The 27,752-nt window shown below is 47.2% G+C and overlaps 1 long non-coding RNA gene across 5 annotated transcripts; it reads left to right on the top strand.

Annotated features, from left to right (window-relative positions):
- Positions 1 to 225: 225 nt before the first annotated feature.
- LOC128690558 (uncharacterized) lies at positions 226 to 26,940 on the top strand. Of its 5 annotated transcripts, none has more exons than XR_008407313.2 (3): positions 226 to 376; positions 22,837 to 23,117; positions 26,022 to 26,940. It is a non-coding gene; the product is annotated as an uncharacterized lncRNA (long non-coding RNA). The 5 variants fall into 5 exon arrangements; XR_011392566.1 differs by having other exon boundaries at positions 320 to 417; XR_011392567.1 differs by having other exon boundaries at positions 343 to 450.
- Positions 26,941 to 27,752: the final 812 nt, after the last annotated feature.

Below are 27,752 nucleotides of genomic sequence, written 5' to 3'. Positions count from 1 at the left end.
CAGTTCCCCCGGTCTTCCAATAACACGTTCATTTTTCCAGTATAATCTACCTTGCCCATAATTACTATCGCATTAATTTGTCTGTTTCGTAAGGTGAAGTCCAGGATCTTTCCTTAATTTACGGTATAACTTAGCTAACCTTTGAGGACAATTGTGTACATTAGATCTCTGTTTACATAGACTATCATAAACTATCCTGGGAATAGTTAACAAATTTACTCATACAGCTAATTTCTCTATAAAAGACCGTTTTAAAAATTAAATTATGTGCTTTTAGGATGATTTATATGAAGATAATTATCAGCAATGTTGTAATATTGGGTTATTGTTGGTGACGGTGGATCAGTCAGCTGTGTGGAGCATTACGTCACCCCAGGTACTGCTGCTTTGACCTGACGTGTCAGTGTCAGATTAGTGGTGAGTGGGTGTACCTGCAGTGTCAGCTTAGTGGTGAGTGGGTGTACCTGCAGTGTCAGCTTAGTGGTGAGTGGGTGTACCTGCAGTGTCAGCTTAGTGGTGAGTGGGTGTACCTGCAGTGTCAGCTTAGTGGTGAGTGGGTGTACCTGCAGTGTCAGCTTAGTGGTGAGTGGGTGTACCTCCAGTGTCAGCTTAGTGGTGAGTGGGTGTACCTCCAGTGTCAGCTTAGTGGTGAGTGGGTGTACCTGCAGTGTCAGGTTAGTGGTGAGTGGGTGTACCTCCAGTGTCAGCTTAGTGGTGAGTGGGTGTACCTCCAGTGTCAGCCTAGCAGTGAGTGGATGTACCTCCAGTGTCAGCTTAGTGGTGAGTGAGTGTACCTCCAGTGTCAGCTTAGTGGTGAGTGGGTGTACCTCCAGTGTCAGCTTAGTGGTGAGTGGGTGTACTTAGTGGTGAGTGGGTGTACTCCAGTGTCAGCTTAGTGGTGAGTGGGTGTACCTAGTGTCAGCTTAGTGGTGAGTGGGTGTACCTCCAGTGTCAGCTTAGTGGTGAGTGGGTGTACCTCCAGTGTCAGCTTAGTGGTGAGTGGGTGTACCTCCAGTGTCAGCTTAGTGGTGAGTGGGTGTACCTCCAGTGTCAGCTTAGTGGTGAGTGGGTGTACCTCCAGTGTCAGCTTAGTGGTGAGTGGGTGTACCTCCAGTGTCAGCTTAGTGGTGAGTGGGTGTACCTCCAGTGTCAGCTTAGTGGTGAGTGGGTGTACCTCCAGTGTCAGCTTAGTGGTGAGTGGGTGTACCTCCAGTGTCAGCTTAGTGGTGAGTGGGTGTACCTCAGCAGTGGTCAGTGTCTTAGTGGTTAGTGGGTGTACCTCCAGTGTCAGCTTAGTGGTGAGTGGGTGTACCTCCAGTGTCAGCTTAGTGGTGAGTGGGTGTACCTCCAGTGTCAGTGGTGAGTGGGTGTACCTCCAGTGTCAGTGGTGAGTGGGTGTACCTCCAGTGTCAGTGGTGAGTGGGTGTACCTCCAGTGTCAGTGGTGAGTGGGTGTACCTCCAGTGTCAGTGGTGAGTGGGCCTTAGTGGTGAGTGGGTGTACCTCCAGTGTCACCTTAGTGGTGAGTGGGTGTACCTCCAGTGTCAGCTTAGTGGTGAGCGGGTGTACCTCCAGTGTCAGCTTAGTGGTGAGTGGGTGTACCTCCAGTGTCAGTATCAGCTTTGTGGTGAGTGGGTGTACCTCCAGTATCAGTCAGTATCACCTTAGTGTTGAGTGGGTGTACCTCCAGTCTCAGCTTAGTGGTGAGTGGGTGTACCTCCAGTCTCAGCTTAGTGGTGAGTGGGTGTACCTCCAGTCTCAGCTTAGTGGTAAGTGGGTGTACCTCCAGTGTCAGCTTAGTGGTGAGTGTACCTCCAGTGTCAGCTTAGTGGTGAGTGTACCTCCAGTGTCAGCTTAGTGGTGAGTGGGTGTACCTCCAGTGTCAGCTTAGTGGTGAGTGGGTGTACCTCCAGTGTCAGCTTAGTGGTGAGTGGGTGTACCTCCAGTGTCAGCTTAGTGGTGAGTGGGTGTACCTCCAGTGTCAGCTTAGTGGTGAGTGGGTGTACCTCCAGTGTCAGCTTAGTGGTGAGTGGGTGTACCTCCAGTGTCAGCTTAGTGGTGAGTGGGTGTACCTCCAGTGTCAGCTTAGTGGTGAGTGGGTGTACCTCCAGTGTCAGCTTAGTGGTGAGTGGGTGTACCTCCAGTGTCAGCCTAGCAGTGAGTGGGTGTACCTCCAGTGTCAGTGGTGAGTGGGTGTACCTCCAGTGTCAGCTTAGTGGTGAGTGGGTGTACCTCCAGTGTCAGCTTAGCGGTGAGTGGGTGTACCTCCAGTGTCAGCCTAGCAGTGAGTGGGTGTACCTCCAGTGTCAGCTTAGCGGTGAGTGGGTGTACCTCCAGTGTCAGCTTAGCGGTGAGTGGGTGTACCTCCAGTGTCAGCTTAGTGGTGAGTTGGTGTACCTCCAGTGTCAGCCTAGCAGTGAGTGGGTGTACCTCCAGTGTCAGCTTAGTGGTGAGTGAGTATACCTTCAGTGTCAGCTTAGTGTTGAGTGGGTGCATCTCCAGTATAAGCTTAGTGGTGAGTGGGTATGCCTCCAGTATCAGCTTAGTGGTGAGTGGGTGTACCTCCAGTATCAGCTTAGTGGTGAGTGGGTGTACCTCCAGTATCAGCTTAGTGGTGAGTGGGTGTACCTCCAGTCTCAGCTTAGTGGTGAGTGGGTGTACCTCCAGTCTCAGCTTAGTGGTGAGTGGGTGTACCTCCAGTGTCAGCTTAGTGGTAAGTGGGTGTACCTCCAGTGTCAGCTTAGTGGTGAGTGGGTGTACCTCCAGTGTCAGCTTAGTGGTGAGTGTACCTCCAGTGTCAGCTTAGTGGTGAGTGGGTGTACCTCCAGTGTCAGCTTAGTGGTGACTGGTTGTACCTCCAGTGTCAGCTTAGTGGTGAGTGGGTGTACCTCCAGTGTCAGCTTAGTGGTGAGTGGGTGTACCTCCAGTGTCAGCTTAGTGGTGAGTGGGTGTACCTCCAGTGTCAGCTTAGTGGTGAGTGGGTGTACCTCCAGTGTCAGCTTAGTGGTGAGTGGGTGTACCTCCAGTGTCAGCTTAGTGGTGAGTGGGTGTACCTCCAGTGTCAGCTTAGTGGTGAGTGGGTGTACCTCCAGTGTCAGCCTAGCGGTGAGTGGATGTACCTCCAGTGTCAGCTTAGTGGTGAGTGGATGTACCTCCAGTGTCAGCTTAGTGGTGAGTGGGTGTACCTCCAGTGTCAGCTTAGTGGTGAGTGGGTGTACCTCCAGTGTCAGCTTAGTGGTGAGTGGGTGTACCTCCAGTGTCAGCTTAGTGGTGTGGGTGTAGTGTCAGCTTAGTGGTGAGTGGGTATACCTCCAGTGTCAGCTTAGTGGTGAGTGGGTGTACCTCCAGTGTCAGCTTAGTGGTGAGTGGGTGTACCTCCAGTGTCAGCTTAGTGGTGAGTGGGTGTACCTCCAGTGTCAGCTTAGTGGTGAGTGGGTGTACCTCCAGTGTCAGCTTAGTGGTGAGTGGGTGTAGTGTCAGCTTAGTGGTAAGTGGGTGTACTCCAGTAAGTCAGCTTAGTGGTGAGTGGGTGTACCTCCAGTGTCAGCTTAGTGGTGAGTGGGTGTACCTCCAGTGTCAGCCTCCAGTGTCAGCTTAGCGGTCAGTGGGTGTACCTCCAGTGCTTAGGGTCAGTACCTCCAGTGTCAGCTTAGTGGGTGTGAGTGGGTGTGTACCTCCAGTGTCAGCTTAGTGGTGAGTGGGTGTACCTCCAGTGTCAGCTTAGTGGTGAGTGGGTGTACCTCCAGTGTCAGCCTAGCAGCGAGTGGATGTACCTCCAGTGTCAGCTTAGTGGTGAGCGGGTGTACCTCCAGTGTCAGCTTAGTGGTGAGTGGGTGTACCTCCAGTGTCAGCTTAGTGGTGAGTGTACCTCCAGTGTCAGCTTAGTGGTGAGTGGGTGTACCTCCAGTGCCAGCTGAGTGGTGACTGGTTGTACCTCCAGTGCCAGCTTAGTGGTGAGTGGGTGTACCTCCAGTGTCAGCTTAGTGGTGAGTGGGTGTACCTCCAGTGTCAGCTTAGTGGTGAGTGGGTGTACCTCCAGTGTCAGCTTAGTGGTGAGTGGGTGTACCTCCAGTGTCAGCTTAGTGGTGAGTGGGTGTACCTCCAGTGTCAGCTTAGTGGTGAGTGGGTGTACCTCCAGTGTCAGCTTAGTGGTGAGTGGGTGTACCTCCAGTGTCAGCTTAGTGGTGAGTGTACCTCCAGTGTCAGCCTAGCAGTGAGTGGGTGTACCTCCAGTGTCAGCTTAGTGGTGAGTGGGTGTACCTCCAGTGTCAGCTTAGTGGTGAGTGGGTGTACCTCCAGTGTCAGCTTAGTGGTGAGTGGGTGTACCTCCAGTGTCAGCTTAGTGGTGAGTGGGTGTACCTCCAGTGTCAGCTTAGCAGTGAGTGGGTGTACCTCCAGTGTCAGCTTAGTGGTGAGTGGGTGTACCTCCAGTGTCAGCTTAGTGGTGAGTGGGTGTACCTCCAGTGTCAGCTTAGTGGTGAGTGGGTGTACCTCCAGTGTCAGCTTAGTGGTGAGTGAGTGTACCTCCAGTGTCAGCTTAGTGGTGAGTGTACCTTCAGTGTCAGCTTAGTGGTGAGTGGGTGTACCTCCTGTGTCAGCTTAGTGGTGAGTGGGTGTACCTCCTGTGTCAGCCTAGCAGTGAGTGGGTGTACCTCCAGTGTCAGCCTAGCATGGTGAGTGGGTGTACCTCCAGTGTCAGCCTAGCAGTGAGTGGGTGTACCTCCAGTGTCAGCCTAGCAGTGAGTGGGTGTACCTCCAGTGTCAGCCTAGCAGTGAGTGGGTGTACCTCCAGTGTCAGCCTAGCAGTGAGTGGGTGTACCTCCAGTGTCAGCCTAGCAGTGAGTGGGTGTACCTCCAGCAGCTAGCAGGGAGTGTGTGTACCTCCAGTGTCAGCCTAGCAGTGAGTGGGTGTACCTCCAGTGTCAGCCTAGCAGTGAGTGGGTGTACCTCCAGTGTCAGCCTAGCAGTGAGTGGGTGTACCTCCAGTGTCAGCCTAGCAGTGAGTGGGTGTACCTCCAGTGTCAGCCTAGCAGTGAGTGGGTGTACCTCCAGTGTCAGCCTAGCAGTGAGTGGGTGTACCTCCAGTGTCAGCCTAGCAGTGAGTGGGTGTACCTCCAGTGTCAGCCTAGCACACTGAGTGGGTGTACCTCCAGTGTCAGCCTAGCAGTGAGTGGGTGTACCTCCAGTGTCAGCCTAGCAGTGAGTGGGTGTACCTCCAGTGTCAGCCTAGCAGTGAGTGGGTGTACCTCCAGTGTCAGCCTAGCAGTGAGTGGGTGTACCTCCAGTGTCAGCCTCACACTGAGTGTACCTCCAGTGTCAGCCTAGCAGTGAGTGGGTGTACCTCCAGTGTCTGCCTAGCAGTGAGTGGGTGTACCTCCAGTGTCAGCCTAGCAGTGAGTGGGTGTACCTCCAGTGTCAGCCTAGCAGTGAGTGGGTGTACCTCCAGTGTCAGCCTAGCAGTGAGTGGGTGTACCTCCAGTGTCAGCCTAGCAGTGAGTGGGTGTACCTCCAGTGTCAGCAGCAGTGAGTGGGTGTACCTCCAGTGTCAGCAGTGAGTGGGTGTACCTCCAGTGTCAGCCTAGCAGTGAGCGGGTGTACCTCCAGTGTCAGCAGTGAGTGGGTGTACCTCCAGTGTCAGCAGTGAGTGGGTGTACCTCCAGTGTCAGCAGTGAGTGGGTGTACCTCCAGTGTCAGCCTAGCGGTGAGTGAGTGGGTGTACCTCCAGTGTCAGCAGTGAGTGGGTGTACCTCCAGTGTCAGCAGTGAGTGGGTGTACCTCCAGTGTCAGCAGTGAGTGGGTGTACCTCCAGTGTCAGCAGTGAGTGGGTGTACCTCCAGTGTCAGCAGTGAGTGGGTGTACCTCCAGTGTCAGCCTAGCAGTGAGTGAGTGTACCTCCAGTGTCAGCCTAGTGGTGAGTGAGTGTACCTCCAGTGTTAGCTTAGTGGTGAGTGGGTGTACCTCCAGTGTCAGCAGTGAGTGGGTGTACCTCCAGTGTCAGCAGTGAGTGGGTGTACCTCCAGTGTCAGCAGTGAGTGGGTGTACCTCAATTTAAATATTTGTTTTCGGGTAGATTATATATAATAATACATATAAAAGAAAAGAATTATTTTGGAAGACTAGGGAGGAAGGAGATAGGAAGAGGTGGACGAGGATATGAAGGATGGAGGGACGAGGAAGAAGGTAATAAACGAAGGTGGAGAACATCACGATGGTGAGGAAGGTCATGGTGAGCCTGTGTACTCACCTGGTTGCAGGGGTCGAGCCACAGCTCCTGGACCCGTGTGTGTGTGTGTGTGTGTGTACTCACCTAGTTGAGGTTGCGGGGGTCGAGTCCGATCTCCTGGCCCCGCCTCTTCACTGATCGCTACTAGGTCACTCTCCCTGAGCCGTGAGCTTTATCATACCTCTGCTTAAAGCTATATATGGATCCTGCCTCCACTACATCGCTTCCCAAACTATTCCACTTACTGACTACTCTGAGGCTGAAGAAATACTTCCTAACATCCCTGTGATTCATCTGTGTCTTCAGCTTCCAACTGTGTCCCCTTGTTACTGTGTCCAGTCTCTGGAACATCCTGTCTTTGTCCACCTTGTCAATTCCTCTCAGTATTTTGTATGTCGTTATCATGTCCCCCCTATCTCTCCTGTCCTCCAGTGTCGTCAGGTTGATTTCCCTTAACCTCTCCTCGTAGGACATGCCTCTTAGCTCTGGGACTAGTCTTGTTGCAAACCTTTGCACTTTCTCTAGTTTCTTTACGTGCTTGGCTAGGTGTGGGTTCCAAACTGGTGCCGCATACTCCAATATGGGCCTAACATACACGGTGTACAGGGTCCTGAATGATTTCTTTGTGTGTGTGTGTGTGTGTGTGTGTGTGTGTGTGTGTACACCGAATTATGCTTTCATGGGTCGAGACTCTGCTCCTGGCCCCTCTTCCTAGACCACTGTGATGGGCATCACCGACTTCTAGCCTCTTGAGGTTTGTCATATATACTCTTGAAGCTGTGTATTGCGTTTGCCTTCACCACTGCCTAATTCCAAGTAATTCCACTTTACACCCACACCGAGACTAAATAAGTACTTCCTAACATCTCTATGGCTCACCTGTGTCCCTTTGATACGGGTCCTCTTAAATTCAGATAATGTCCTTATCTGTGAATGACCCTGACGGGCTTACCGCTTAGTTATACTCCAGATATACTCCAGTTATGATTATAATAACCTTCATCTGCCTTATCAATTCTTCCTAAGATTTTGCATGTCGTTATAATATCTCCTATTTGTTTTCTCTCCACCAAGGTGGGCGCTGTATAGTCCTTGTGGCTTAGCGCTTCTTTTTGATTATAATAATAATCCACCAAGGTGGTCAGGGTCGGTTCCTTCAACCTCTCCTCACTGTGCATTCCTTTAAGTGGTACTAGCCTGGATTCAAACCTTCAAACCTTTCCGATCTGCCTGACATGCTTGCCCAGGTGTGGGCTCCATGCTGGGGCTGCGTACTCGGTGATTAGCGTAACGTATACACGCGCGTGCATATATACGGGATTGAGTGAATCTGTTAAAGTTACAGTGCGGCGCTAAACCCGTGGAAGTCGAATAGCACCATGGTGATGGAAGGTAATAAGGAGTAGCACTTATTCCTTGTTCGAAAACCCTCCACCAGAGCTTCTGCCAGTGAAGGTCTCTAATTTGTCATCAGAGGGCAATTGGAGCTGTCAGGTGATGACAGATACACAAATAACCCGCACATAAAAGACAGAAGCTTACGACGACGTTTCGGTCCGACTTGGACCATTGACAAAGTCACACTGTGTGACTTTGTCAATGGTCCAAGTCGGACCGAAACGTCGTCGTAAGCTTCTGTCTTTTATGTGCGGGTTATTTGTGTATCGTTCCAGTCACGGTATTGTGCCTTTTTGTTATTTATTTAGGTGATGACAGAATCTTGACACGTCACTTCACGATGGTCAGCAGGTGTGTAAAAGATTAGTATTGCGTTAAGGTGAACTTAGCAACGCTGCGTAATAGGGGATACCTCTACTACCAGTCTGATTTTTCATATTTTATTTGGATTATTAACTCGGTGGTTCATCAAAAAATTAGTCACTGTGGGTGATGTTCATTGTGATGATTGTGTCCCGCACCCCGGGATGCCACCCACGACAGTCGGCCGACGCTGGTATCAACGTCCTGCTAGGTTAGGTTAGGTTTGTCAGAAAACAGGACAAGCGTTTCTTGACGCGGGTCTTAGTCGTATGATGGCCAGCAGCCGAAGCTTTTGGTTATCTGACAGAGACCTTCCGCTGGCTTACCCCTCCATCCCTTTAAAAATTATGCTTACAATTATTTCTTTAAGATCTCAGGTGAGTAGGTGGCAAAAAGCATAAAGTAACATGTCCAATCTTTCCACTCGTGTGAAGATCGAACCCTGATCCTTTATATGCAAGACCAAATTAGTTACCACTTGAGCCACGAGGCGGTGCTTGTGTGCACGTCTACCAGCTTGCTATAAATGTCACACCAGGGAGGGGGAAGGGGCAGCGGATCAGCCGTCATTATGAAAATATCACTGGCTTAACCTCGTTAGAAAACACACACACACATACCAGCCCACGCTTCCCCTGAGAGTGGGCAGGCTGGGGGTGGGGATTTTTCCCCTGGTCCACTGACCAAACTTCCCTGATGGAGGGGAAAAAATGTAGCACTCGGTACTGTACGTCTTAAAACGTAAAAAAATTCTTGGCCTTGATGAACGTACTTGGGGTAGTATTAATATTTTGGCATTCACTGTGAACAGCTAATCTCGTAAGGGTTTGGTTTAATCCGAGGAAGGGAAGGACGGCTTGCATTAATGTGGGCGAGGAGCCCTTTGTCAGAGTCTAGGCATCTTCCCTTCTGTCTTGAAGGGGCCCTTGAAGGTACGTGTCTCCAAACATTGTGAAGGGAAGGTGGGCACACCAGCTACTCTGACTCTCAATTACGTAATTAATTTCACCACCATCGTGAGGGTCGCCTTGATCTATACCACTCCAGTGTACACAGTGTAAACATTGGTGTACACAGTGAAAACATTGGTGTACACAGTGAAAACATTGGTGTACACAGTGAAAACATTGGTGTACACAGTGAAAACATTGGTGTACACAGTGAAAACATTGGTGTACACAGTGAAAACATTGGTGTACACAGTGAAACGCTGACATTGTACACACAGTGCATTACAATGAAGTACAAACATTGTAATGCTCCTGCTCAGTAAAAACATTACAATGCACACCCACCTTAATGGGTTCTTGATCCAGGGAATTAGATCCGTGCTCAGATTCCCTGAATTAAGCCTGAATGCCTTCCATTCCCCCCCCTCCCCGCCACAGGCGCTGTATAATCCCTACGGCTTTAGCGCTCCCCCATAATAACAATGCACAGTCGAGACATAGCGTTGTACACGAAGTAAAAAGTTAGTGTACACAAACATTAATATACATGATGAAGGGCGTCAAGTTTAAGGTACCCTTAGTCCCTCCCTTACTACAGTAGTCTTGGCCTCCAGACACTGGCGTTACTACAGTAGTCTTGGCCTCCAGATACTGGCGTTACTACAGTAGTCTTGGCCTCCAGATACTGGCGTTACTACAGTAGTCTTGGCCTCCAGATACTGGCGTTACTACAGTAGTCTTGACCTCCAGATACTGGCGTTACTACAGTAGTCTTGACCTCCAGATACTGGCGTTACTACAGTAGTCTTGGCCTCCAGATACTGGCGTTACTACAGTAGTCTTGGCCTCCAGATACTGGCGTTACTACAGTAGTCTTGACCTCCAGATACTGGCGTTACTACAGTAGTCTTGGCCTCCAGATACTGGCGTTACTACAGTAGTCTTGACCTCCAGATACTGGCGTTACTACAGTAGTCTTGGCCTCCAGATACTGGCGTTACTACAGTAGTCTTGGCCTCCAGATACTGGCGTTACTACAGTAGTCTTGGCCTCCAGATACTGGCGTTACTACAGTAGTCTTGGCCTCCAGATACTGGCGTTACTACAGTAGTCTTGGCCTCCAGATACTGGCGTTACTACAGTAGTCTTGGCCTCCAGATACTGGCGTTACTACAGTAGTCTTGGCCTCCAGACACTGGCGTTACTACAGTAGTCTTGGCCTCCAGATACTGGCGTTACTACAGTAGTCTTGGCCTCCAGACACTGGCGTTACTACAGTAGTCTTGGCCTCCAGATACTGGCGTTACTACAGTAGTCTTGGCCTCCAGATACTGGCGTTACTACAGTAGTCTTGGCCTCCAGATACTGGCGTTACTACAGTAGTCTTGGCCTCCAGATACTGGCGTTACTACAGTAGTCTTGGCCTCCAGATACTGGCGTTACTACAGTAGTCTTGGCCTCCAGATACTGGCGTTACTACAGTAGTCTTGGCCTCCAGACACTGGCGTTACTACAGTAGTCTTGGCCTCCAGATACTGGCGTTACTACAGTAGTCTTGGCCTCCAGATACTGGCGTTACTACAGTAGTCTTGGCCTCCAGATACTGGCGTTACTACAGTAGTCTTGGCCTCCAGATACTGGCGTTACTACAGTAGTCTTGGCCTCCAGATACTGGCGTTACTACAGTAGTCTTGGCCTCCAGACACTGGCGTTACTACAGTAGTCTTGGCCTCCAGATACTGGCGTTACTACAGTAGTCTTGGCCTCCAGACACTGGCGTTACTACAGTAGTCTTGGCCTCCAGACACTGGCGTTACTACAGTAGTCTTGGCCTCCAGACACTGGCGTTACTACAGTAGTCTTGGCCTCCAGACACTGGCGTTACTACAGTAGTCTTGGCCTCCAGACACTGGCGTTACTACAGTAGTCTTGGCCTCCAGACACTGGCGTTACTACAGTAGTCTTGGCCTCCAGACACTGGCGTTACTACAGTAGTCTTGGCCTCCAGATACTGGCGTTACTACAGTAGTCTTGGCCTCCAGACACTGGCGTTACTACAGTAGTCTTGGCCTCCAGACACTGGCGTTACTACAGTAGTCTTGGCCTCCAGACACTGGCGTTACTACAGTAGTCTTGGCCTCCAGACACTGGCGTTACTACAGTAGTCTTGGCCTCCAGATACTGGCGTTACTACAGTAGTCTTGGCCTCCAGATACTGGCGTTACTACAGTAGTCTTGGCCTCCAGATACTGGCGTTACTACAGTAGTCTTGGCCTCCAGATACTGGCGTTACTACAGTAGTCTTGGCCTCCAGATACTGGCGTTACTACAGTAGTCTTGGCCTCCAGATACTGGCGTTACTACAGTAGTCTTGGCCTCCAGATACTGGCGTTACTACAGTAGTCTTGGCCTCCAGATACTGGCGTTACTACAGTAGTCTTGGCCTCCAGACACTGGCGTTACTACAGTAGTCTTGGCCTCCAGATACTGGCGTTACTACAGTAGTCTTGGCCTCCAGACACTGGCGTTACTACAGTAGTCTTGGCCTCCAGACACTGGCGTTACTACAGTAGTCTTGGCCTCCAGACACTGGCGTTACTACAGTAGTCTTGGCCTCCAGACACTGGCGTTACTACAGTAGTCTTGGCCTCCAGACACTGGCGTTACTACAGTAGTCTTGGCCTCCAGACACTGGCGTTACTACAGTAGTCTTGGCCTCCAGACACTGGCGTTACTACAGTAGTCTTGGCCTCCAGACACTGGCGTTACTACAGTAGTCTTGGCCTCCAGACACCGGCGTTACTACAGTAGTCTTGGCCTCCAGACACTGGCGTTACTACAGTAGTCTTGGCCTCCAGACACCGGCGATACTACAGTAGTCTTGGCCTCCAGACACTGGCGTTACTACAGTAGTCTTGGCCTCCAGACACTGGCGTTACTACAGTAGTCTTGGCCTCCAGACACTGGCGTTACTACAGTAGTCTTGGCCTCCAGACACTGGCGTTACTACAGTAGTCTTGGCCTCCAGACACTGGCGTTACTACAGTAGTCTTGGCCTCCAGACACTGGCGTTACTACAGTAGTCTTGGCCTCCAGACACTGGCGTTACTACAGTAGCCTTGGCCTCCAGACACTGGCGTTACTACAGTAGCCTTGGCCTCCAGACACTGGCGTTACTACAGTAGCCTTGGCCTCCAGACACTGGCGTTACTACAGTAGCCTTGGCCTCCAGACACTGGCGTTACTACAGTAGCCTTGGCCTCCAGACACTGGCGTTGCTACAGTAGCCTTGGCCTCCAGACACTGGCGTTGCTACAGTAGCCTTGGCCTCCAGACACTGGCGTTGCTACAGTAGCCTTGGCCTCCAGACACTGGCGTTGCTACAGTAGCCTTGGCCTCCAGACACTGGCGTTGCTACAGTAGCCTTGGCCTCCAGACACTGGCGTTGCTACAGTAGCCTTGGCCTCCAGACACTGGCGTTGCTACAGTAGCCTTGGCCTCCAGACACTGGCGTTGCTACAGTAGCCTTGGCCTCCAGACACTGGCGTTGCTACAGTAGCCTTGGCCTCCAGACACTGGCGTTGCTACAGTAGCCTTGGCCTCCAGACACTGGCGTTGCTACAGTAGCCTTGGCCTCCAGACACTGGCGTTGCTACAGTAGCCTTGGCCTCCAGACACTGGCGTTGCTACAGTAGCCTTGGCCTCCAGACACTGGCGTTGCTACAGTAGCCTTGGCCTCCAGACACTGGCGTTGCTACAGTAGCCTTGGCCTCCAGACACTGGCGTTGCTACAGTAGCCTTGGCCTCCAGACACTGGCGTTGCTACAGTAGCCTTGGCCTCCAGACACTGGCGTTGCTACAGTAGCCTTGGCCTCCAGACACTGGCGTTGCTACAGTAGCCTTGGCCTCCAGACACTGGCGTTGCTACAGTAGCCTTGGCCTCCAGACACTGGCGTTGCTACAGTAGCCTTGGCCTCCAGACACTGGCGTTGCTACAGTAGCCTTGGCCTCCAGACACTGGCGTTGCTACAGTAGCCTTGGCCTCCAGACACTGGCGTTGCTACAGTAGCCTTGGCCTCCAGACACTGGCGTTGCTACAGTAGCCTTGGCCTCCAGACACTGGCGTTGCTACAGTAGCCTTGGCCTCCAGACACTGGCGTTGCTACAGTAGCCTTGGCCTCCAGACACTGGCGTTGCTACAGTAGCCTTGGCCTCCAGACACTGGCGTTGCTACAGTAGCCTTGGCCTCCAGACACTGGCGTTGCTACAGTAGCCTTGGCCTCCAGACACTGGCGTTGCTACAGTAGCCTTGGCCTCCAGACACTGGCGTTGCTACAGTAGCCTTGGCCTCCAGACACTGGCGTTGCTACAGTAGCCTTGGCCTCCAGACACTGGCGTTGCTACAGTAGCCTTGGCCTCCAGACACTGGCGTTGCTACAGTAGCCTTGGCCTCCAGACACTGGCGTTGCTACAGTAGCCTTGGCCTCCAGACACTGGCGTTGCTACAGTAGCCTTGGCCTCCAGACACTGGCGTTGCTACAGTAGCCTTGGCCTCCAGACACTGGCGTTGCTACAGTAGCCTTGGCCTCCAGACACTGGCGTTGCTACAGTAGCCTTGGCCTCCAGACACTGGCGTTGCTACAGTAGCCTTGGCCTCCAGACACTGGCGTTGCTACAGTAGCCTTGGCCTCCAGACACTGGCGTTGCTACAGTAGCCTTGGCCTCCAGACACTGGCGTTGCTACAGTAGCCTTGGCCTCCAGACACTGGCGTTGCTACAGTAGCCTTGGCCTCCAGACACTGGCGTTGCTACAGTAGCCTTGGCCTCCAGACACTGGCGTTGCTACAGTAGCCTTGGCCTCCAGACACTGGCGTTGCTACAGTAGCCTTGGCCTCCAGACACTGGCGTTGCTACAGTAGCCTTGGCCTCCAGACACTGGCGTTGCTACAGTAGCCTTGGCCTCCAGACACTGGCGTTGCTACAGTAGCCTTGGCCTCCAGACACTGGCGTTGCTACAGTAGCCTTGGCCTCCAGACACTGGCGTTGCTACAGTAGCCTTGGCCTCCAGACACTGGCGTTGCTACAGTAGCCTTGGCCTCCAGACACTGGCGTTGCTACAGTAGCCTTGGCCTCCAGACACTGGCGTTGCTACAGTAGCCTTGGCCTCCAGACACTGGCGTTGCTACAGTAGCCTTGGCCTCCAGACACTGGCGTTGCTACAGTAGCCTTGGCCTCCAGACACTGGCGTTGCTACAGTAGCCTTGGCCTCCAGACACTGGCGTTGCTACAGTAGCCTTGGCCTCCAGACACTGGCGTTGCTACAGTAGCCTTGGCCTCCAGACACTGGCGTTGCTACAGTAGCCTTGGCCTCCAGACACTGGCGTTGCTACAGTAGCCTTGGCCTCCAGACACTGGCGTTGCTACAGTAGCCTTGGCCTCCAGACACTGGCGTTGCTACAGTAGCCTTGGCCTCCAGACACTGGCGTTGCTACAGTAGCCTTGGCCTCCAGACACTGGCGTTGCTACAGTAGCCTTGGCCTCCAGACACTGGCGTTGCTACAGTAGCCTTGGCCTCCAGACACTGGCGTTGCTACAGTAGCCTTGGCCTCCAGACACTGGCGTTGCTACAGTAGCCTTGGCCTCCAGACACTGGCGTTGCTACAGTAGCCTTGGCCTCCAGACACTGGCGTTGCTACAGTAGCCTTGGCCTCCAGACACTGGCGTTGCTACAGTAGCCTTGGCCTCCAGACACTGGCGTTGCTACAGTAGCCTTGGCCTCCAGACACTGGCGTTGCTACAGTAGCCTTGGCCTCCAGACACTGGCGTTGCTACAGTAGCCTTGGCCTCCAGACACTGGCGTTGCTACAGTAGTCTTGGCCTCCAGATACTGGCGTTGCTACAGTAGCCTTGGCCTCCAGACACTGGCGTTGCTACAGTAGCCTTGGCCTCCAGACACTGGCGTTGCTACAGTAGCCTTGGCCTCCAGACACTGGCGTTGCTACAGTAGTCTTGGCCTCCAGATACTGGCGTTGCTACAGTAGTCTTGGCCTCCAGGACCAGCCTACTGGCGTATCTCTGGACTTTCAGGAGATTCTAAACAGTGTATGAGCAGTCAGATGTGTGTCCTTCATGCTGTAATATCGGCGTGATGTGTTTCCATGTTGTTCTGAAGGATTCCTTGCCGAGGTCCCTGAGAGCAGTTCTGAAGATTAGCCAGATTATCATACGCTGCAGAAGTTGTGGGGTAGACGTGGAAAAATTCTCGGGCGATATACTGAACGTTGTGTATGCTTCCAGGTCCCTCTCTCAGATGCTTCCAGTTCTTACCTTCCAAACCATACTCCGACTACTGTCTTTTCTCACGGATTCCCTGAGTCACACTCGTTTTGTTATTGTATGGATTGACTTGTAACGGCCACATTTTCGACGAGTCTCTCTCTACAATTGTTTATTCTGTTTCTTAACGTTTTGTTATTAATAAACTTCGTCAGTATAAAATGATAACAAGAATTACACTTCGTCATGTAGATCATCGTGTATCAGGAATGTTAATTATTTTAAAACTACAAACTTTCCCATCCTGATTCTTCGTTCTTCGGTCCCTCACTATCTTCTATTCTTTACATATTTATTGAATCTACTGAAGTTAAAATAATCCCAGCCTGTTTTTCCGGTCTGTGGATCCGCATGTAGCTCAATGCTACCTACCTATAGCCTGATTTGGATTCTGAGACATTTGTTGTCTTCCAACTTTCTGAAAGATGTCCTGTTTCCACTGACTTGTACATATTTTTTCCTAGCAGGTTGGTGCATCCGCTGCCTCTGTCAAAACCGACGGCCTCGTTTTAATTTATATGTACTTTTTTTATGCTTTATTTCCTGTTGGGTTGACGCTATCAACTCTTCATTGGCCCATCAATTCCTTCCTGCTCTCCGACATTGTCCACTTCGTGAATAACTTCCAGGTTATTTCCCCACAGACCTCCTTTTCGTTATTTCTCTTCCCTTGACCTGTCACTGGTCTGATGGGGCTATGCAGTAATAGTTCGGGTTCTGACACTGCTTATGTTGGCGAGTCAGTCTTGTCAATCCATTTCTCTTCTCACTCGCGGATATTCATTGCTGGAATTTCTCCTTCCTCTATTGTCATCCGTCCTCTGCTTCCTGCATGTTTTCCATGCTATGATGCTTCTCTTTTTTTTTTTTATTTTGCATTAGTACTTGTGTAGTTAAAACATATGGATTGTTATTATAATGAAAAAGAAGCGCTAAGCCACAAGGGCTATACAGCTAAAGCATATGGAGAGGAAGTATGGCCTAGTCGACAATTGGTTAACAAGACGCGTGTAGAAAAATAACTCTTATTACTGTGGCGTTATGCCTACACGAGGCTTTACCAGGTAAAGCTTAGCGAGGCTTTAGCAAGTAAAGTTTCGTGTAGGTGAAACGTCGTACAAATAAAGGTATCCCTTTTTTCCTACATATTTTAAGTATTAAAGCGAAACCTCAGTTTTTTCCTCTATATCATACTCTTAATTTTTTTTTTATTATTGTGGGAGTAGTCGGGTGTATACGGACGTAATTATATTTTATTTCACTGGGAGGAGGTTGGTGGCACAACCTCCGGAGATCCACTGTGCCTTACGGTCGTTTTCCCCATAGGCGGCAGTGGAGAGAATGGACCGTGTGGTGCTGGTGGGATGACTGTGTCTTAACCTTGGTGGGGCAGGGCAGGTGTCACTGAGACAGGTGTGAGAGACAGACAGTGAGACACAGAGACAGGTGGAACCAGATTCACTCATCACCTAAGACCTGCAGCCTTCAGCCACTCCCTTACACTTTCCTTTACCCACTTTCCCTTTAACCCACTTTCCCTTTAACCCACCTTCCCTTTAACCCACCTTCCCTTTAACCCACCTTCCCTTTAACCCACCTTCCCTTTAACCCACCTTCCCTTTAACCCACCTCCCCTTTAACCCACCTCCCCTTTAACACCGTCCTTACTCGTATTATCTGGAGAATTTTTAAGACACAGACCAATAACATAACATAACCTTGGTAAGGTTAGTCAGATGACCCGCCGTTGGAGCTTTTGGTCATCTGACCGAGACCTTCAGCTGGCTTACCCCTCTACCCGTTTAAAACTTAGGGTTAGTTATGTCGGGTACTTCTCCCTGTAGATTCCTTAAGACCTTCCCTTCTTTTTTCGTTGCCAGCCTCCACCTATCTGCTCGCCCTTGACGAACGATAAACATGAAGAAAAGGGAAAATTGAGTAAATAGAGAGAGGGAACAACACAAGGATTGTGTGAAGAAAAACTGAAGCCGGAAAACAAAGCAGGAAGCAATAAAACACACACACACACACACACACACACACACACACACACACACACACACACACACACACACACACAAATGAGTCAGAGAGATAGTAGGAAGTATTTCTTCAGTCATAGAGTTGTAAGGCAGTGGAATAGCCTAGAAAATGACGTAGTGGAGGCAGGAACCATACACAGTTTTAAGACGAGGTTTGATAAAGCTCATGGAGCGGGGAGAGAGAGGGCCTAGTAGCAACCGGTGAAGAGGCGGGGCCAGGAGCTAGGACTCGACCCCTGCAACCACAAATAGGTGAGTACACACACACAGAAATGTCCCTGTTCGCAGATGTGAAGTTAATGAGGAGAATTAAATCAGATGAGGATCAGGCAGAACTTCAAAGAGACCTGGACAGACTGGACACCTGGTCCAGTAACTGGCTTCTCGAATTTAACCCCGCCAAATGCAAAGTCATGAAGATCTGGGAAGGGCATAGAAGATCTCAGACGGAGTATAGGCTAGGTGGCCAAAGACTGCAAACCTCACTCAAGGAAAAGGATCTTGGGGTGACCATAACACCGAGCATGTCTCTGGAGGCACACATCAACCAGATAACTGTTGCAGCATACGGGCGCCTGGCAAACCTGAGAACAGCGTTCCGATACCTTAGTAAGGAATCGTTCAAGACACTACAACGTGTACGTCAGGCCCATACTGGAGTATGCAGCACCAGTTTGGAACCTGCACTTGATCAAGCACGTCAAGAAATTAGAGAAAGTGCAAAGGTTTGCGACAAGGTTAGTTCCAGAGCTAAGGGGAATGTCCTATGAAGAAAGGTTAAGGGAAATCGGCCTGACGAGACTGGAGGCCAGGAGGGTCAGGGGAGACATGATAACGACATATAAAATACTGCGTGGAATAGACAAGGTGGACAAAGACAGGATGTTCCAGGGAGGAGACACAGAAACAAGAGGTCACGATTGGAAGTTGAAGAGTCAGATGAGTCAAAGGGATGTTAGGAAGTATTTCTTCAGTCAGAGAGTTGTCAGGCCGTGGAATAGCCTAGAAAGTGACGTAGTGGAGGCGGGAACCATACATAGTTTTAAGACGAGGTATGATAAAGCTCATGGGGCAGGGAGAGAGAGGACCTAGTAGCAATCAGTGAAGAGGCGGGGCCAGGAGCTATGAATCGACCCCTGCAACCACAAATAGGCGAATGCAAATGAGTACACACACACACACACACACACACACACACACACACACACACACACACACACACACACACACACACACTGTTAATTACAGTGTATATGATTACAAGTTCGCAGATTTTAACTTATCGCAGAGATATTAACATTAATCATAATTAATACCAGTGCCAATACTTCCTGTATAAATCTTGTCATAAAAAAATCTACTTAATAGTCGTATGCCTAATTTTTTAGTCTTCAAGCACTAAAATTAATTTGCCAGAAATTCATTTGCATACTAGTGACGGTATTTACCACGTGTAGATTACATTATCTTTGTACAGTATAAGAGAAATTGGAAATTTTAATTTGCATTCCGGCCGAGGAATAGGAGCTGGAGTCTACCTGCAGGCTGTTTTGGGAGTCAACGACCCCACGGTCCGGTCCATGACCAGCCATGATCATGATCAGCCAGGCTGTTACTGTTGGTCACACACAAATCGACACATGAACCACAGCCGGTCTGGTCAGGTACTGACTTTAGGTGTCTGTCCTGCGCCTTCTTGAAGACAGCCAGGGGTATATTAGTAATCCCCTTTTTATATGCTGAGAGGCAGTTGAAAAGTCTTGGGCCCCTGACATTTACTGTGTCGTCTCTTAGCTGCTGACACCTGTAGGAAAATGCCGAACAAAACGATTATAAACGACCCTTCGAGTTTTAAGGCTCTTGCCATGAGTTCGTCTCACCCGTTCCGTAATAGACTCCGATGTCTAGGAGGGTATATAAATTTGGGGTGGAGGGGAGGAGGAGTTGGTGGAAGGGGGTATTACAACCCAGGAGTCCCAAAGGCCTCTTATTCTGGGTGTAAAGGGAGCAAAATAAACACAGAAAAAGTTTTTGACTTGTATTATCCTTCACCAATTTAGAACAGAAGTATGTACACTATATACACTATGTACAGCAATAGGTATCAGTGCACTCCACGGTAAGGAAGGCAGAATAGAAGCCACTAGAGAGCAGACCGTGCTTCAACCAGCTCTAGAATGGGAATGACAAGGGCAGACAGGTGAGTGGTACCCACATCACCTCTGCGATTTCCAAAACCATCTTCTCATTGGCTGGAACCTGGGTACTGATTGAACGACGGGGCCCCATCGTCAGCCCTTAGTACCTGGTTCGCTGGTTGGGGGAGATAGCCTGTCAATAAGGGTGTGTACACGCGCCGAATAAAGGTTACGTACTCTTTGCATGCCACAGGGGGTAAAGGAGGTTTTGAATGCTATGGGCTTGAACATGCAGCAAGCTTGTGTAAGTGCTTTAAACTGGAATGGAAGCAAATAGTTTTATGACTTGACGTGCTGCTGGAGTGAAGAGATTCAAGGAAACAGGTTAGCCAGACTTGAGTCCTGGAGGTGGAGAGTACTGTATCAGCGCACTGTAGGAAAGGTGAGGATGTTGCATTTGGGAGCAGGTAGCCAGGGGCGGGTCCACTATGAAACTAATGAAGCTTAAGCTCCAGGGACCCCTAATACCGCAGGGGCCCCAGAAGCGCCTTTAGTCCATATTATTTAAAATTTTTTGGTTATAGAAGGGGTTGCGAAAGGGCCCTCAAAACAGTTGAAGCTTCAGGGCCCCAGAAATGTCCGCCATTGGTTGAGAGGGGCCATCTGAACTGAGACGTCAGCTCACTTCTGGCAAGACAGTGACTGAATGAATGATGGTGAATGTGTTCCCTCTTTCTCGTGACACTCTTCCTCGGTGGAAGACAGCCGTTGTGCTTAAAAATGAAAGGTCAGGCAAGATGTGGACCGTCTGCCGGAGTGACAGGACAATGGAGGGGAGGGGAGGTGCCCCGGTGGCCTGGTGGCTAAAGCTCTCGCTGCACACACGGAGGGCCCGGGTTCGATTCCCGACGGGTGGAAACATTTCGACGTGTTTCCTTACACCTGTTGTCATGTTCACCTAGCAGCAAATAGGTACCTGGGTGTTAGTCGACTGGTGTGGGTCGCATCCTGGGGGACAAGATTGTTGACCACAATGGAAATAAGTTACAGTCCTCGATGACGCACTGACTTTCTTGGGTTATCCTGGGTGGCTAACCCCCTGAGGTTAAAAATCCGAACGAAATCTTATCTTAAGAGCTAAACACATTTTGATTATAGCCCCTCAGGGCATAACATCCCCACCTAGAGAGGGAAGGCAAGCTGGAAATATCGTAAAATGAACATAACATTTATGTCTCTGGAGAAAGTGCGGTTTAAAGTTCACATAGAAGGACGCTGGAAGGTGTCGTAATATCTTTTCCGAGTCTATGGAATGTATCATTAAAGGTATAAACTACTGACAAGTTGATGAATAAGGCACATGTGCCACACCTGACTGTGGAATAGCCTAGAAAGTGACGTAGTGGAGGCGGGAACCATACATAGTTTTAAGACGTGGTTTGATAAAGCTCCTGGAGCAGGGAGAGAGAGGACCTAGTAGCAATCGGTGAAGAGACGGGGCCAGGAGCTAGGACTCGACCTCTTCAACCACAAATAGGTGACTACACACATACACACACACACACACACACACACACACACACACACACACACACACACAAGGAATCATTCAGGACCCTGTACACCGTGTACGTTAGGCCCATATTGGAGTATGCGGCACCAGTTTGGAACCCACACCTAGCCAAGCACGTGAAGAAACTAGAGAAAGTGCAAAGGTTTGCAACAAGACTAGTCCCAGAGCTAAGAGGTATGTCCTACGAGGAGAGGTTAAGGGAAATCAACCTGACGACACTGGAGGACAGGAGAGATAGGGGGGACATGATGACGACATACAAAATACTGAGAGGAATTGACAAGGTGGACAAAGACAGGATGTTCCTGAGATGGGACACAGTAACAAGGGGACACAGTTGGAAGTTGAAGACACAGATGAATCACAGGGATGTTAGGAAGTATTTCTTCAGCCACAGAGTAGTCAGTAAGTGGAATAGTTTGGGAAACGATGTAGTGGAGGCAGGATCCATACATAGCTTCAAGCAGAGGTATAATGAAGCTCACGGTTCAGGGACAGTGATCCAGTAGCGACCAGTGAAGAGGCAGGGCCAGGAGCTTGGACTCGACCCCCTGCAACCTCAACTAGGTGAATACACTCTGGCCTTCATAAAGAACTGAGAACCACAAAATAACCTTTCCACTTCTTTCTCCAGTAAATGTTCTTTGTATTGGGTTGGAAAAAGGTCACCAGTTGGCGAAGTATCTCGTGCAACAACTAAGTTTCTTTACTGATACTTATTAACCCTTGGAATGTTAAATACACAGCAGAGATAATAACAACACAGGTGAGAGTTAATTGAGCTCTCGTGACTGGTCTAAAAGATCTAGGATTAAAAAAAAAATACCAGGAAAAAATTGCAAATGACTTGATGGATATTGGTTGCTGCACGATCCTAGAATGGTATCCTTGTATCCAATGAGCTCAGCCCCCCCTACCTTTGTATGTGTAAGAGGCATAGTGCTTCTATCTCGTAACCCTCGAGAGGTACAGGAACTGCAGCTCAACTTCCTCAAGAGACCCAGGAGGTAGAGCTCAACCCTCCCACAAGATACGCCTTCAAGGAGGCCCAGAAGATTTAGCCTAACACACTCCTGACTAGCATCTGCAATGTAGCACACTCAGAAGACCCAGAAGCTGTTGATTAGCATTCATAAGATGGACCAGGAGCTAGAACTCAACTCGGTCTAACACTTTAAAATATTTATGCAATATCAGCAAAATCAAGGCAGTTCACTGTGCATGTATCCATGTTTCTTGTCCCTTCCAGGAGGTACCTTGATGCCAGTGAGGGTTCTTGATCCAAGGAACTGGAGTCACAAGGGTCACATAGTGCCTCCCAGGCACTATGTGACCCTTGTGAGTTTAAAGTTTTCCTTTGATTGGGATAAATAAAGTTTTTAACTTGGTTTAAAGATAGTTGTAAATTTGTCAAACTTCAAAATCTCATAAAAAAAAAAAAAAAAAAAAATTAATTTTCAATATTTTGCAACTTTTCTTTAAACCTCTCTAGGGAGGTTCCTGAAGATCAAATAACGAACTATTCCTCCCTTGGATCAAACTTGATTTTCCTCCTGTGGGTTTTGCCACCCCCAACCCCCTATACAAATCTCTGATCTGCTTCCTGGACTAACAACTATGACCCTTGAAATATAAGATTCTTCTAATTTAAAATTCATAAAAGTAATACATGATGTTTATTAGAAATATATTGTGTACTAACCTAACTTTGTTGAACTTCAAAGTCATAGTTTAACTCATTTGTTCCAGTTTTTGCATTCATCTATTTTTAATTCTCTACAGTCCTCTAAAAGTTTTTTTTTTTTTTTTTTCAGGAAAGTAGTAAGAGCCAGAGATGGTTCTTGAACATGTTATTTACACATTTTGGACCTGTTTGAAGGATCGACCTCCCAGGTCACTTGAGGGGGATGACTCATCAACCTACAGCTACTCTTCCTCTCAAGGATTTTGAGGTACACCTACAATGCCTCTTGGGCATCCTGTGGCCCAGTTGGCAATGCACTCGCCTCACACACTGAGTCTCCGTGGTTCAGTCCCTGGCATGGGTGGAAATGCTGGCCGTGTTTCCTTACACCTGCTGTCCCTTCACCTAGCAGTAAGTACGTACTTGGACATTGACTGGTGTGTGTTGCATCCTGGAGGGGTTGGAAATAAGAGTCCTAAATGAGGCAGACTTCATTGTGTTATCCTGGGTGGCTAACCCTTCTCGAGGTTATTATATGGCGGAGTGCTAAACCCGTAGGGATTAAACAGCACCTGTGGGGGGGGAAGGGATGGAAAGACATTCAGCCTCTATTCAGGGAACTGGAACACAGTTCCAGTTCCCTGGATCAAGAGCTGCTCACCAGCATCAGAGAACCTCCATTGAAATCTTAACGAGGCAGAGGAAGCCAAGGTTATAAGATACGAGGGCTACCTTTCTCGAGTCTTGCAGCAACCTGCAACATAGTTCATTTTCAAGTCATCATAAAATTGTTAAGAATATCAATAAAAAGTCTGAATCAGCTTCTTCATTCACAGGGATATTAAAGTTCGTTATTTTCGTGACATCCATTATATATATGAATGAGGGTTGTTCGCTGGTTAATAAGGTTTAAAGTCTATGGACTACACTAGGGTCACTAAGGCTGCATGTAACCTCTTCACCATGAGACAAAAAATACTTTAATCACTAAAATTGGGATTATAGAAGACATAACAAATAATGGCCAAGAGAAATGTGTGCTCCTCTTGGTGTATATATTATCGAATGGGGGTTGTATATTCTCATTTTAATGGGAAAGTGTCACACTTGTAGGTGTCAGAGCCTCAGAATTGGGAGGAAATAAGGTTTGATCCTAAGAAGAAGCTGCTAGCTTAAATCCTTGGATGAAGTGCATTATACTCATGTTAAGGCACCACCTTCCTTGAAGAGGAAAGGGAGGTCCTGTTATTTTTAACAAGGGGAGGAATACGGAAGAGGTTACGTTAAATGAATGAGTGAAGCATCTAAACTTGATGCATATTAAAATATATTCATGGGAATACTTGACCAAGGTGGGTCATACAACACCTAGGAAATGGGAGGCAATTAGGTTTAATCCAGTGGTAGAAAGGTAGCTCCAATTATTTGGATCAAGAGCCCTTACCATAGGTATCTAGGAACCCTGCATGAAGGAACCTCTGTGCCACTACCACCATTAAAGACTATTTGATCTCCTCACCACTAACCACCCACTCTTTCTTCTTCCACCACCACAACACACTGCCCTATGTATCCTTCACCAATGCTTTAATGTATCAACAGTTCATTATAAAAATACATCCACCAAAATCCACACATGGTAAAAAAAAGAAAAAACACTGAATATAAATACTACATTTTTATTACTTCAAGATATTTAAAAAATTATAACAGGATTACAATAATTAAAGCTTCCATTATTATTTTTATTACATTCATGAGGGTAGCTCAAGGCCCATTGGGTTAAACAGTGCCTAATGGGGACTGGGAGGCAACCAGGTCAATTCCAAGGAAGAGGGGATCAGGATCAATTCCTTGGAGCACCCACCTTCCCTGTAACTAGCATGAAGGAACCTTCCATGAGGTAAAAAACTTCCATCATAGAATAAAACCCATGATCACATAACAATACTAGCATTATACAAGTGTCTATATCCTCTAAAATTAACAATATATTGCGGTCTGTGAGTGTCTGGAAAACTGGAGTGTTCCAAAAAGATTTTTAAGACAGTCATTCATTGAGTTGGAGATAACCAAGGCATAATTTAAGTGAACCAGTGAAAGCAACAATGACTAATTTTGTAAATGTCGTTTGACATCTGGGGAAAAAAAAAAAAAAAAAAAGGTTTGCCAGAGTTTTTTAAAGTTTCAAGCAGTTAATTTAACATCTCATTAATTATGAGAAAAGTTGGTTTTCCAGCATACCATGTGTATGTATTATATACAGTGCAATATATACATTTTTTTGAACACTGGCTGTCTCCCATGTATAATAATAATAATATACATGTACTGATTTTATACACAGACATGATTATGTGCGAGTGAGGTGAAAGTGTTGAATGATTAAAGTATTTTCTTTTAGGGGATTTTCTTTCTTTTTGGGTCACCCTGCCTCGGTGGGAGACGGCCGACTTGCTAAAAAAAAAAGTAACTGGATGCTTTATGCAACTATTGAGCCTGACTGTGTCCTTCACAAACGAGGTAATGAGTGTAGTAATTTGCTAGAACAAGATAAATAATCAATGTACAAATGGGGAGAAATAACAAATATAAAGCTTAAAATTTTAATGCGGGTAACTTTTAAAATTTGTATTTTGTATTACTATAGTCAGTTTGACACGAGATAATAACCTTATTACTTCCGTTATAACTTTAAATGATACGCAATCATTATAATATAATCAGAACTAAGTGCTAAACTCAAATTATAATAAAAATGTCTAATAATAAAAGACATTAATGAATGCCAACCTAAGTGTTATAATGAAATAAGAGATAAAATCCTCTATATCAAAGCTTTATGGCCCTCAACCACATTATAATTTGTGGTTTTATTTACAAAATAAATTAGTGATACTTTGTCATTTACATGTCTATTGTGATGAATGGTTTGAAAAACCGACAAGTTGAATGGACTGAACACATCGACTCCAGGTTGAGGGACTGATTACCTCATACTCCTCCTCTCCTTACGCCTTCCTCTTTGTATTGGACTGATGAAGCCACTGTGTGGCGAAACGTTTCCTGAATAAAGATTCCCATATGCTGCATAAGTGTCTCAATCTTCAACATGTCTATTGTGGAACATATTAATTACTCTTATATTCCAAAATTAGGGCTAAATCTGCAATGACCATACAGCATGGCATAGATACATATTAAATTTTTATTTAGTTATTAGCAAAGAAACATAATGCACAATATAGTTAACATAAAAGAATATAAACTGTTTGGTGAATGGCAGATAAAAAATAATTATATTCACGATTCCAGATACTTAGTGCACCTACACAACAGACAGTGGAAACCACAAAAACCTTAAGGGTACTGTGCATGAAAAACGAGACTTTTTGAACAGACAAGACCCCAGTACTTTAAACATGAAAATTTATAGTGTGCAACAATATTTCATGTCCTAAGTTATATGGATGTTAGTGTATAATGTAATTGAGCTAGTCACTTGTGACAATGTACGTCTGTACACTGTTGGCAGCAACAGCCTGGTTGACCAAGACGACTGCAACTGTAGAATTCTGTACACAAATCACAGGCATAAACTTTGCTGGGGAAAGTGTTTATTTATATACAGCAAAAAATGCCGAAGACTGTAAGGAATGTTAAAATAATAGCGTGGTACTGACTTTAATAAACTATAATTATGATGTTTGTCTTGGTGGGTGGTGGCTATCGAGTTAAAAAAAAATATTAAAAGCATTGCGTAGTGCTGTACCAGTAGGGCGTCATACAGTTCTTGGGGGTATAGCAGGTACAGTAATCAGGTTTGATCAGAGGATGAGGATGATAGCTCCATTCCCTGAATCAAGATCCCTTTATTAGCATAAAGGTGCACCCTCCTACAATCTAAAGAAAGTGTTTGTAAAATTAATTTTTATTATTTCATGTACAAAGTTGCAAGAATTAATTTTTACAAAATGTTACGCTTATTCTTTTTCACATATACTGTGCTTTTAATTAATTTTTCATACTGTACTATTAAAATTACATAATGTCAATTTGATATTAATGTACATAGTTGGAAATGACATTGTGCAGTTTTTAAAAATCAAGCTTCTAATTTTCCTTAATACAGGCACTTGAGCTTTTTAATGGTAGACTCATACCTCAGATAGTTTCTTCATGTAAGTGTTTATTATGAAATTAACATTAAAAATTAAAAAAAAAAAAAATAAAACATTTGTCTGCTCAATGAGGATGCAAACTTTTTTGTATTATATACCATTAGTATTATACTTGTCTGCTCACTTAATGTACAGAATATACATATACCACTCTAAATCATATTAATGTATTAATATTTAAGTTATACAACTAGCATGGAGATGGCTGAAACTCAGGGTAAAAGAAGACTGTTGCATTTCGTTTATTTTAAGAGGCAAGTGCTGAAACCTGAGTCATACAGGACCTGGGAAATTAAAGTAATTGGATTTGATCCAAGAAAAAAGGGCATTAGCCCAAATTACCTAGAGCAAAGGTCCTTCACTGGCATCAAGGGTGTCCCTTGATGGGAAGAGCTGCTGAAAATAGCACTTGCAGGACAAGATAGTTTCTACATCACCCTGTATTTTTGTCTCCAAATAGGTTGTTTTATACTGTTCAATGTTGACTAAAATAATACCATCATCTTAGAGTTTACTGGATGAAATATTTAGTCATTTTGCCAGCTTAAAGAAATATACATAATGTTACAAATTACTGAACATTAAAAAAAAAATTAATGTATTAATGATGGTACATCATCATATTCACATGGGCATGCTTAACCCAGACATTGTATGATCCAATCAAAATGCATAATACAGTACAGTATTTATTTACCTTGAATAATGAGTAATCTAGCAACAACTCTTAATGAAATAATTCACAATGAAGAAGTGTACATGAATGTGTTAATTAAATATAGATTACTAAAAAGTTTTCTTAAAATTAATCTGTTTGACTGCAAGTGGGTGTAGTAGTTGTAGTACAGATAAGAATTTATTAGGC

This window comes from Cherax quadricarinatus, chromosome 29 (assembly GCF_038502225.1).
Source record: "Cherax quadricarinatus isolate ZL_2023a chromosome 29, ASM3850222v1, whole genome shotgun sequence".
In the NCBI taxonomy this organism is placed as follows: Eukaryota; Metazoa; Arthropoda; class Malacostraca; order Decapoda; family Parastacidae; genus Cherax; species Cherax quadricarinatus.
This window is presented reverse-complemented; position numbering and strand designations above follow the sequence as displayed.